The sequence below is a fragment of the Rousettus aegyptiacus genome, unplaced genomic scaffold, assembly GCF_014176215.1.
Source record: "Rousettus aegyptiacus isolate mRouAeg1 unplaced genomic scaffold, mRouAeg1.p scaffold_m13_p_3, whole genome shotgun sequence".
Classification (NCBI taxonomy): domain Eukaryota; kingdom Metazoa; phylum Chordata; class Mammalia; order Chiroptera; family Pteropodidae; genus Rousettus; species Rousettus aegyptiacus.
Window position 1 is genome coordinate 163,894 of NW_023416306.1, and position 12,656 is coordinate 176,549.

The 12,656-nt window shown below is 57.2% G+C and overlaps 1 protein-coding gene across 8 annotated transcripts in view; it reads right to left on the reverse strand.

Annotated features, from left to right (window-relative positions):
* The window catches only part of CACNA1B (calcium voltage-gated channel subunit alpha1 B), a 147,633-nt gene that overhangs the window by 125,536 nt on the left and 9,441 nt on the right, over positions 1-12,656 (reverse strand). The gene's annotated exons all lie outside the window — the stretch shown is intronic.

Consider the following 12,656-nt stretch of genomic DNA (forward strand, 5'->3'; position numbering starts at 1 on the left):
GTGTGATGCTAGCTAAGGGTTTGTCATCTATAGCCTTTATTATGTCGAGGTACTTTCCTTCTATACCCATTTTATTAAGTGTTTTAACCATAAACACATGTATCTCATAAAATGCTTTCTCTGCATCTATTGGTATGACCGTATGATTTTTATCCTTTATTGTGTTAATGTGGTATATCATATTGATGGATTTGCAGAGATTGAGCCATCTTTGAGCCCCTGGAAGGAATCCTACTTGATCATTATGTATTATCTTTTTAATGTGCTGTTTGCAAACAATACCTCTGATAAGGGGCTACTATCCAAAATATATAAAGAACTCATACAACTCAAAAACCACCAAAAAAAGACAATTCTATTAAAAAGTGGTCAGAGGACCTGAACACATTTCCTGAGAAGACATACAAATGGCCAACGGATATATAAAAAGAGGCTCAACGTCACTAGCTAGATGGGAAATGAAAATCAAAACCACAACGAGATACAACCTCACATCAGTTAGAATGGCTGTTATCAACAAGACAAGCAATAAGTGTGGGAGAGGGAACCCCCACACACTGCTGGTGTAAACTGATGCAGCCACCGTGGAAAACAGTATGGAGGGTCCTCCAAAAATCAAGAACAGAGCCCAGTCCCTCTTCTAATTATTTACTCAAGAAATTTGAAAACATTTATTCATAAAGTTCCATGTCCCATGTTCATTGCAGCATTATTCACAGTAGCCAAGACATGGACACAACCAAAGTGCCCTTCAATAGATGACTGGATAAAGAAGATGTACACAATGGGATATTACTTGGCCACAGAAAGGATGAAGTCCTACCATTTGTGACATGGATGGGTCTTGAGAATATCACGCTAAGTGAAATAAGTCAGACAGAAAAAAGTGAGAACCATATGATTTCACTCACATGTGGGATAAAAAAACTAAAAGCAACAAACAAGACAAAGAAACTCATAGACACAGACCATAGTTTAGTGGTCACCAGAGGAGAAGGGGTAGGGTGAGGGGTCAAACACGTGGTGACAGAAGTCCGGACTTTGGGTGGTGAACACACAATGCCACATGCAGGTGTTGCACTACAGAATTATACACTTGCAACATATACTGTCACTCCAATAAATTTAATTTAAAAAATTTTTAAACTTACTACAAGCTACATTAATCAAAATAATGTGGTGCTGGCATAAGGCTAGACATTTAGACCAACAGAAAACAATAACCCAGGAACAAATCCTCACATACAGTCAGCTGATTTTCAACAAGAGTGTCAAGACCATTCAATGGGGAAAAGACAGTCTTTCCACCAAACCATGCTGGGAAAAGTGGACCTCCATGTGCAAAAAAAAAAAATCAAGTTGGACCTTCATCTTATGCCACATACAAAAAGTAACTCAAAACAGATGAAAGATCGAAATATAAGACCTTAACCTATAAAACTCTTAGAAGAAAATACTGGAGAAAATCTTCATGACATTGGATTTGACAATGATTTCTTAAATAAGACACCAAAAGCATGGGCAATAACAGAAAAAATACCTCAACTGGACTTGAACAAAATATAAAACTTTTACACATCAAAGGACAATTATCAGGAGAGTGAACAAGGCAACCTAAAGAATGAGAGAAAATATTCACAAATCACATCTCTAATAAGAAATCATACCCATAATACATGAAGATCTCCTACAACTCAACAGCAACAACAAAAACCCAATTAAAAAATAGGCAAAGGACTTGAATAGACATTCCTCAAAAAAAAAAAAAAAAAAAAGACAAACGGCCCATCAGCACCTGAGGGGATGCTCGGCTCACTCAAGTTAGGGGGATGCAGCCCACAGTCAAAACAGGAGGAGGAACCAAGCGGCAGGTGGGACCGGCCGGGCCGCACGGGGCTCTGCTGGGGGTGGGGCGGTGTGCAGGGTCCTTGGAAAGTGGGACACAGAGCAGCCGGGCGACCCTGTGACCCCACTTCTCGGTTCACACACAGAATGGAAACAGGGGTGGGCATTTTACACCCAGGTTCATGGCCTCGTCATCCGCGACAGCTCAGCATAGAAAGGACCCAAGTGCCACTGATGGACAGACGGAGAAGCCAATTGGCCTGAGCGGACAGCAGAACGTCAGCCACGGGCAGGAAGGAGCCCTCCTGGAGGGCCCAGGGCGCCGTCCCACTACGGGCCCCTCCTGTCCCCACGGGAGCAGGGGAGGTGACTCTAAGGCGCAGAGCCCGGGCCTGCTTCAGGGACGCGGGAGGCATCTGTGAGGCACCGTGCTGGCCCCCGCCCCGCCGGCCCCCCACCTGGCTGTCCCCTCGCCCCACTGTCACCCCAGCCCCGACTTCCCTCCACCTGGCACTGCGGTCCCACCCCCGCAGCGGGAGAGGCGAGGCCCCCAGAGGGCGGAGCACTAACAGTGCCCTGAATGGAGGTGAGAGGAACCACCCAACAGACAAACTCTGGATACAAAACAAGTTCGGAAATTCTAACACACGAGGCAACACGGATGAGCTTCCAAGACACAGTCCCCAGTGAAGCGCACCAGCCACACACCCTGTGGGTTCGGCTTCCGGGCGGTGCACGGCTGTCCCCAGGTCTGGGGAGGGGGGTCACTCAGTGGGGTCTGAGTTTATGATGCCAAGAGGAAGCCGGTCCTGATGACCGGCGGTGCTGGTGTTATGCAACGTGGTAGGACAATAAAGCCACTGAACTGTAGACTTAGTGACGGGTTGAGGCGGAAACATTTATGGTCTGTGTATTTTTCAGCAATTTTAAAAGTTGGAAATGAAAAAGAGACCTAAGTGTAGAAAGCAAACTTTAAAATTTAGGGGGAAAAAAAAGAGAACAGTTCTATGGTTGAGAGGTAAGGAAGGATTTCTAAAGACATAAAAATCGCAAACCATACAGTAATAGATTGATAAATTTGACTACAACAAAATTTAAAGTATACTACAAAAGATAATATAGAGAAAATGAAAAAAAGATGTTTGCGGTGCACATAACTGATGTAGAATTGGTTTCCAGACTATATTTAAAAATCCTATAAATTCGTATGAAAAATACAAATAGCTATCAGAAAAAAAATCTGCAAATCACAAAACAGAAGACGCTAAAACCACTAGCAAGCAGGGAAATTCCAACTAAACGAATGGCAGGCACCGCCTGGCGGCGCGCGGCCGTGGGGACCGAGCAGGGGCGCGGCGCATGCGCAGAGGGGCTCGCGGCGGCGCCGGCGGCAGCAGCGAAACGCAGGGCGCGCGCGGGCGGGAGGAGGTTCGCGCGCAGCGCTGTCGAGGGCGAAGGGCGAGCGGCGCGTGACTCAGATCGGTGCGCGACGCACGAGGAGCACCGCGCGGACAGACCGCGCGGGCACGGACGCCGCACACTGGCACGACACGCACGGAGCACGGAGCGAGCGCCTGGGGGCGGCACCCCCGGGCCCCGCCGCGTCCGTCACGCGCCCCTTCTCTGCGGCAGCTCCCGAAACCTCCAGCTTCACGCGAAATGCGAGGCGGGCGAGCTGCCCGCAGAGCGGCTTCGAGGATGCGGACGGGGACGGGGACGGTGACAATGACAGACGATGACAATGACAGACCGTGACAGGCGGTGACGGGGACCATGACCGTGACGGGGCCCGTGACAGGCGGTGACGGGGACCATGACCGTGACGGGGACCGTGACAGGCGGTGACCTGACCGTGACGGGGACAATGACAGACGATGACAATGACAGACCGTGACAGGCGGTGACAGGGACCGTGACCGTGACGGGGCCCGTGACTGTGACAGGGACCGTGACAGGTGGTGACGAGGCCCGTGACAGGCGGTGACGGGGACCGTGACCGTGACGGGGCCCGTGACAGGCGGTGACGGGGACCATGACCGTGACGGGGACCGTGACAGGCGGTGACCTGACCGTGACGGGGACAATGACAGACGATGACAATGACAGACTGTGACAGGCGGTGACGGGGACCGTGACAGGCGGTGACGGGGACCGTGACGGCCCCCGGACGGCTCCGCTGCCATCCCCGGGAAGAGACGGCCCTCGCGGGGGTGGGGGGGAAGCCGCCCGTCCCGCCCCCTCCAGCCTCCGGGACCCTGGGCGTGGCGACAGCTCACAACCAGCGGTGCTGGGAGCCGCGCCAGCGGCACCGACAGACGCAGGACCCGACTCCGGCGTCGGGGCCGCCGCGGGCTCAGCAGACGGGAAAGCGAGGCTCGCTCTGCGGTGAAGGACTCGGGGTGCGGGCGCCGGCCGGGGCGCACCCCCAGGCCCAGGCCCGAGAGCGCGTCTGTCCCCGGGCGTGAGCGGAGCGGCCGGGACACCCAGGGCCGGAGCGCAGGTCGGCCAAGGGGCGCCCTCGGACGAGGCGGCCGGAAGCGCCCGGGGGCCTCAGCGTCACGCGGTCTGAAACGACAGTGTCCCTAGAGGAGTCACGTACTCAGCCCAGGGGACTGAGGATGAAGCGCAGAGCGCTTAGGAAAATCAGCGCCAACGCGCTCCACGTCCTTGCACTGAACACGTCGGCCCTGACAGATCCGCCTTTTTGCATGTAAAGGAAACTTTGACTTAAACTGGAAATTTTAAGTTGAAAACTTAGAAAGTTTGTAAAAATTACTGGAACATTTAAGTGAATTTATGATTTACCATATTTACACTTTAATTGGCTGGATACCCTAGCCTTAAGTACTTAGGAAGGTCCAGGTATAGTAAGTTTATAAATAAAATTTAAATGTTTAACATTAAGTTTATGAAATGAGATAAAGACCTATTGGAGTCTCCTTGAAAATCACTGTTAAAAATTGCTAAATGTATAAATATAATTTGTAATAAGCTGAATCTAAAAAACTCTATTCTCCGGTTCATTAAGATATAGCCGCGCATCTCCGCGGGAGTGCCGGGGGTGCGCGGGGTCTCCGAGGGCGGGAGGGGGGGCGGGGGGGGGCGGTCCCCGCAACTCACGCAGGTGCAGGAAAGCCAGGCGCTCCTCCTGGGGGTGGCGGCCCTTAGCTCTGCTCCCTGACCCCTTTCCTGCGAGTCGTCACCGTGAGGGGCATCGCGTGCCCAGTGCTGTGTCCCAGCTGGAAGGCTGCACCCTCGACCACCTTCCTCCGGTCCCCCATGCCCCGGACGCCCACCTCCGATGCCCGCGAATCCGAGCTTTCTCCCGGAGTTAATGTGTTTGGTTTTAGATTCTACATAGTAGGACAGTATGTGTCTTTCTCTGTCTGACTTATTTGACTTAGTATAATGCCTTCGAGGTCCATCCATGTTGTATAAATTGGATCTAAAATTTTTTTAAAGAATTACATTTTTAGATTTGTAACTTCAATAAACTGAATATTGATTTTTAGGAAGTTAAGATCTTTCCTGAATAATCATTTCTACGCACAAAATCCACTCTCAAGAGTACCAACAAACTCACGTTTATCACGAAGGATTTCCTTGAAAGTCAGATAAGAATTCTCATTTAATCTTATTTCCAGAGGCCCGGCCCACATGACAGAACACGAGGAAGAAACAAGCGAGGAGGTGAAACGACCCCTCCGGGAAGACAGCGGGCCAGGCCTCCTCGGCGCGGCCGGGGCGGCGGCTGCACCTGGCAGTTGCCAGGTGCGGATTCCCGCGGCCGCGCCACCCAGCCGCGCCCGGCAGCCACCTGCGCGTGGGCGGCGGGGGGGACGCCCGGACCGCTCGGCAGTTGTTACAGACGCCAAGAGCACAGCGGGCCTGCGACACGACGCGCACCTGGCACGTGCCGGGCAGCACGGAGGGCCTCGGAGGCGCGGCACTGCCGGCAGGAAGCCGGGCGCCGCGGGCACTTCCCGTGCGACGGCGACCAGGCGCGGCGTCCAGAGCAGCAGACCCAGGGGGCCACAGAACTGTCCGCCCTCCAGCTGCACACACGATCACGAAGCTGCACAGCGCAGGCACGGACAGCACGGCCTGTGGCCCGCGCAGCCGCCACACAGAAAGGACAAGGGAAGGCGCACGTTTCCACGCAGAGCCGGGTCACAGCCACAGACATGGGCAGCGCGCGAGCCCCGAGCACACGCACGCCCAGCTCGGGACTGCTGTCTGCCGGCGCCTGGCCCGGCCTCCACCCACACGTGGAGCAGCGCCGCCTGAGGCCTGGTGTGGGTGTGGGGAGAGGCAGGCACGTGGCACATGCTCAGACACACAGCACCAAGGACACGCGACCGCCAGTCACATGGCCTGGGCCAGACACAGGGGCGCATGGCAGACATACCGGCCAGTCCCGTCCTTGAGCCAGGGTGGGGGTGGCGCTCCCGGCCACACCAGAGAGGGCCGGAGTAGGACCATGCGGCTGCCACCTTGGTCTGGGTCCCCGATGCTGCCCCCAGAAGTCGCCCCACAGCCCCAGACTCAGGTCCCAGCTGGGTCTCGTGGCCGCGCATCCTCAGTGTGGTCACCTGCCCCTCGACAGCGGTCTGGGCAGGACAACTAGGCGGACATCACAGCCCCGCCACTGCCCACCGGGCTGTGCTTTCTGGCAAGGCCAGAGGTGACCAGGAGCCCACAGCTGGTGTTTGCCTAGGTGGAGGTGACAAGGCCAGGGAAAGTGCCGACCACCCCGCCAGTCCCGATGCCTGAACCCCGACCGTCACCCCATGGGCCTACTGTGCCCCTGGCTTCCTGCCACCTCTCTGGGGGGGGGGGTGGCGAAGCCCTGTCCTCCTGAGCCATCCCTCACAGGGTCTGTGCTAGCTTCGGGGAGAGCACTGGCCACGGAGTCCCCAAGCCCACTTCCACGTGCCCTGGGACTGCTCGGGGACACCGAAAACACGAGGACGAGGCTGGTGAGACAGCCAGAGAGGTGCCTGCCCCGCAGGGTGTGCGTAAGCTCACCGAACCATCGGGACACTTGCCACAGGGGAGGGCGCAGTTGTCGGGGGGGGGGTGCATCCTCTGTCCCCACACCCCAGGCCAAGCCAGGGGCTGTGCCTGAGGCTGCGTTCCACCGAGTCCAGCAGAGAGCAGACAGGGCGCCCATACTTCCCAGCCGCCCAGGACAGGCTGATGCGGCACAGCTGTGTGGGTGACCCTCTGACTCTCGAAAGCACCTCCATCTGGACAGTAAACCAGCAAGGAGTCTCTGGCGTGAACACTGTCACCCCTGCAGTGGCTGAGCAGAGCAGGGCCCCCCGGGACTGGGGCCAGAGGCAGAGGTGCTCCCCGCTACGAGCATCCTGGGCCAGCAGAACCAGGTCCCCAGGCCCTCTGGGCCCCTGGACATGAAGGCACCATGTACCCAAGGGTCCAGCCCCTCACCTGTAACGTGGCCGGAGCAGCACGAGGGTCCCGCGGCCTAGTCAGGCCGTCACGGAATGACCCTCAGAAGGTCCAGCATTCAGGGTCAGGGGTGCCAGCACCCTCAGCCACCCATCGGTGACGGGTGGCGGCTGCGCACCTGCTCACGCCTGGTCGGGTCAGGGCGTCCGGGCCAGCCAGGCTCGCGACCCCCCTCCCCGGCCTGGTGGGGGCGCATGGCAGGGCGGCACCATCTCCAGGACCTGATCTGTCACTGACTTTCCAGGTGCTGTTTCTTGCCCAGGAGGCTGCTGGCGGTTGCCATGGAGACCGCCTGTGGGTCTCAGCCAAAGATGCCTCAGCCTCCTCTCAGCCTCCTCAGCCAGCCCCTGCCCCCAGGGGCCCCCGCCTGGCGCTGGAGGGGGTCTGGGGACCTCAGGCAGGGGTGAAGGGCTGGGCCTGGCATGTGCAGCCCCACCCCGAGGACACACCTGGCAGAGGACAGCACTTGCAAGTCAATCACAAAAAGACGGCGGGCGGTCCGCCGCATGCCAGGGACTCTGGGCGCTCGGCACCATCACCCCAGCTTACAAAGGGAGCACGTCGGAGCGTCTGGGCGTGCAGCCCAGGACACGTGGTGCGGGGACCCTCCCTGGCATCGGTGACACGCACTGCCACGCGCTGAGGTCAGCCCCTCCCTGGCATCGGTGACACGCACTGCCACGCGCTGAGGTCAGCCCCTCCCTGGCATCGGTGACACGCACTGCCACGCGCTGAGGTCAGCCCCTCCCTGGCATCGGTGACACGCACTGCCACGCGCTGAGGTCAGCCCCGCCCTGGCATCAGTGACACGCACTGCCACGCGCTGAGGTCAGCCCCGCCCTGGCATCGGTGACACGCACTGCCACGCGCTGAGGTCAGCCCCGCCCTGGCATCGGTGACACGCACTGCCACGCGCTGAGGTCAGCCCCACACACAGCGGCAGCGCCACAGTCCCCACCCAAGCGCAGGAGGGTCGGCCACGTGGGGTCCTCCTGCCCACGCAGGGCTACAGGACGGGCCACCCCACAAGGACGGCAAGGGCTTCAGACCCCAAACTCCCACAGGATATGGCAGGGGACCCTTGCACAGATGCGACCTACAGCCCTCCTGCTGGCCTCCCAGACCCTTGCCACCCCCACCTGTGCTGGGAAAAGGTGGCCCCCAAGGGGATGTTGAGCCCTCGCGTAGCTGGAGTGCTCTGGCCAGCTCGGGGAAGGCCGCTACCTCGGCCAAATGCAGCGAAGCTCTGGCTGGTCAGGCCACCGGGACCGGGGGCACGCACAGCCACCACGGGAGCCCCAGCGGGCAATGCCCCAGGCCACTGCCAGCAGACCCTCCCGCATGTCCTGAGGGCCAGAGGTCCTCAGGATTCGGAGCTGGACCCTCGGCTAGGGCTAGCCAAACCCTCAGTCTGGTCCCTGTGAGCCTCTCTCAGCTTCCAGTGTGGAACGTGGGGGTGCACACCTGCCGCAGTCGTGAGGGGCCCTGCCCGCCAAGATGAGCAGGGAAACCAGACTTCTCCCCGCCCACAACAACCAGGCAGATCACCTGTCCCACCCTGTCACCCTTGTTAGGATCAGACGCCAACTGAAACAGGCTGAATTAGGTGCAGAGTCTCAGACAACGATGTGAACATGTCCAGGTTCCAAGCAAAACTCATTCATTAGCAAACCAGGAAGATCGCCACCGAACAAAAAAGGAAAAATCAGTGGATGCCAATGCCGAGAAAACAGACGTGAGAATTGTCTGACGAGGATTCTGAAGCAGTTATGATAAAAAAAAAGAAAAAGAAAAAAAAAAGATTTCACACACATGCTTGAAACCAACAAAAAAAAGAATCATCATAGAAATAAAAAGAATCCAATGACCATTCTATAAACGAAAAATACAACAACCCAAATGAAAAGCTAAGGAGGTGCCGCTCAGGGCAGAGCACAGAGGGCAGAGTCCCCGGCCTGGGCAGCGGAGCGGGGGGCGCTGCCCGAGCAACGGGGACGAGGCCGGACGACGGAAGGAGAAGGGGGGCCGCGCGGACCTGGGGGCCGCAGTCCGTCCCCGAGAGTGAAACGGACTCAACATGTGAGGCTGAAAACTCCCCAAATTTGGCAAGAGGCTTAAACCTACAGATTCAAAAAACTGAGTGAAACCCAAACATGACAAATCAAAGAAATCCACAAGATATACCAGTGTCAAACTTCTGAGAACTAAAAATTGAGAAAAAAAATCTTGATTGTGACAATTAGAATTTGAAAATGGAATAAATTAGGTGAAAATGGAATTATTCTTAGGTATGATGAGGCCAAGATCTTATTCTTAGAATATTAGGGTTAAGCTTCATAACACCTACGACTTTTTTTTGGAGGGGGGTGGAGAGGGAGGCACACAAATCACTGATACAAGAAAGAAGCAAAAGTAAGGCTATCGCTATAGACCCTGCAGACATCCAAATGCTGATGAGAGACCATTACGAACAACTCCGTACACATAGATTTGACAGCTTAAGACCAAATGGATGGAAAAAACACAAACCACCACAAATCTCCTCTGTGCAACAGATAATTTGAATATCCCTAAAACTATGAAGGAAATTGAATCTATAATTTTAAAACTCCCAATAAATAAATACCCAGGCCCAGTGGGAGTTGAAGAATTGCACCAAATATTTAAAGAAGAATGCACACCGTGTTTCCACAATGGCTTCCAGAAAATAAGATGGGGAGGGAGCACCTCCAAATGCACTTTACGAAGCCCAAAGACAGTACCAAAAACAAAACAAAGGAACTTACAGAGCAATGGCACTCATGACACGGATCCCAAAACCCTTCGCGAAACATAAGCAAAGGGTATTCAGCGAGATGCAGACAGGACGACTGTGTGTCTTCCGGGGACGTAGGGCCGGCTCGACTCAGATTCGGTCGTTGCGACCCACCCCGCAAACACGCTGGGGAGAAAAGGCCGTCCCAGGGGGAGCACCGACGTCTGACACCGATCCGCGACTAAAACTCAGGAGACCAGGGCCCCGATGCGCGGCATCTACACGCCCCAGCTAACGTCACGCCTGCCGGGAGGCTCCCGGGTTTGCCTCCTGCGCCTGGGACGAGGCGCGGGCCCGGCTCCCACCGCCCTCGAGCGGCCCGGCGCTCGGTCTCATCAGGGAGACAAGACCCGGCAGACGGACCCCCTCCCAGGCGGCAGGTCCGTCCGCACAGAAAATGCCAGAGGAATCACCAAGACGTTTTTCCTTAGACGTGATAAGTCGGTTCGGCAAGGTTGTAGGAATAAAGCCGAACATACAAAAATCTATTTTTTTTCTATCTGCTAGCAGTGGACATGTGGACACAGGAATCATAACTACAATACCACTTATGCCCATGCAAAAATAAAAGACAAAAGATGCGAATCTGACAACACGTGCACAGGCCCCGAATCCGAAAAGCTGCTAAATGACAGGGAAAGAAACGAGGTCTACACGCGCGAGGCCATTCTGTGTGCGCAGCAACGACGTCCGCTGCCTCCTGATTGACGGACGACCCCTATCCACGTCTTCCGCACGGACTGATAAGACTATTCCAAGAGTTATATGGAAGCAAAACAAACTAAACTAGCTAAAACAATTGAGAAAAAAGAATAAAGTGGGAGGAGCGAAGCCACCGGATTTCAAGACTGACGAGCTATGTGACGGAGGCGGCGTGGGGCCGGCGGGGACAGACACACGGCCCTGGCGCAGGAGCGAGGACCCCGGCCAGACCCACGCGGAGGCGGCAGCTGCCTTTCGACACGGCTGCGAGACCCGTCGCTGCGGGAGATGCAGCCCTGCCAGCAAAGGGCACCGGGGCCACGGGAAGGAGGGCAGGGCCCGACCCGCCACGCGCCCCGCACCCCGGAGGCCATGCCCCCCCACACTGCACTGAACAGGGCCCAGGGCGCAGGCGCGGAGCGCCCCGCCTCAGCCAGGACGCTGCACCCCGCCCGGAGGGCTCCCCTGCCCCCCGCAGTCTCCGCAGTGCCCACCCCACCCCACCCCTGCTCTGGCCCAGGCTGGGGCGAGGGTGAGCGGAGGGCCTCAGTCCTGCTGGGGCACTGTCAGGCCCAGAGGCCGATGACCGGGAGGAGGGAGAAAGGACTCGCAGTCAGAAGGGCGGGAGGACACTGGGGGCTGCGGCCTGGTCAGCTGGCCAGCCACAGCCAAAGCCACAGCCAAAGCCACATCTGCGCCCAGCCTGGCTCTGCATCCCACCCGCCCTCAGGACCCGGGATTAGTCATGTGGCACCCTGTGCCCCTGGGGCCAAGGCGGACTCCCGGCTCTCCTCACAGGATTTCGACCCCACAGAAGTTGGGGGGCACTTGCTGCACCCTAGGAACTGGGGTACAACGGTGACAGAGAGGTCTGTCCCAAGGAGCCTGCCGTCCGAGCATAGTCTGTTATGGACTGAATTGTGTCCCTCCAAATTCCTACCCGAAGCCCTACATTTGGAGACAGGGCCCAAACACAGTCACAGGGTAGACATGGGACATGGTGGACCTGGCAGGGCTGAGTGACAGGACACCTCAGGGGACTGGGTCCGCGAGACCTACTGGGAACCCACCAGTTCTTGGTCTTACCGAAGACTGGGGTAAAGAATGGCCCACGGGGCATGAGGCTGCCGGCTAAGGGAGGGGCACAGGGTGGAGAAGGGTCTTACCTGCCCACCCCAGCGGCCCCTCTCATGCATAGTGAAGAGCCCAGGAGCTGGGGGGGGTGGGCAGAGCTGGAAGGGAGCCCCCCAGCCTGCCCTGCCCCTGCCTCACTCCCCTTCCCCCGCCGCAGCCTCCACCCTCCAGGTCAAGTAGCACAGGAAGGGTCAGCGACAACTCCCAGCTGGGTGTGAACTTACAGCTCTGGGCCCACACTCAGGTGTGAAACTGGGCAGCAGGTGAGCAGCCTGCCTCTGAGCAGGGAGGGAGATGCCAAGCCCAGCTGCCCCTCCCCTACAGCTGCAGGTGTGTGCCCACCTTGTGTGAAGGCTCCTGCCCTCCCAGGCATGAACTTGACCTCCTCGGACCGCTGAAAATGCACCAGCCATGGGCACAGCAGGAGGCCTGCAGGCCTGAGACCCCAGGAGCCCTCCAGGCCCCAGAGCGACGGGCCTGGAGTCTGCCCCGACGGAGTGCAGTTTCCAGGGCCGGGGACAGCTTCAGAGCCGTCTCGGCCCTGCCACACCCCTCCAGCCCACCAGCCTCAGACCCACAGGGTGGCCCCTGGACGGATAGCTCACACCCACTCCACCCCACCCTGCCCCATAGACCTCGGTGGGCCCTGGGCTGAGGTGCCCAAGTCCCACCCTCAAGACTCGAGGCT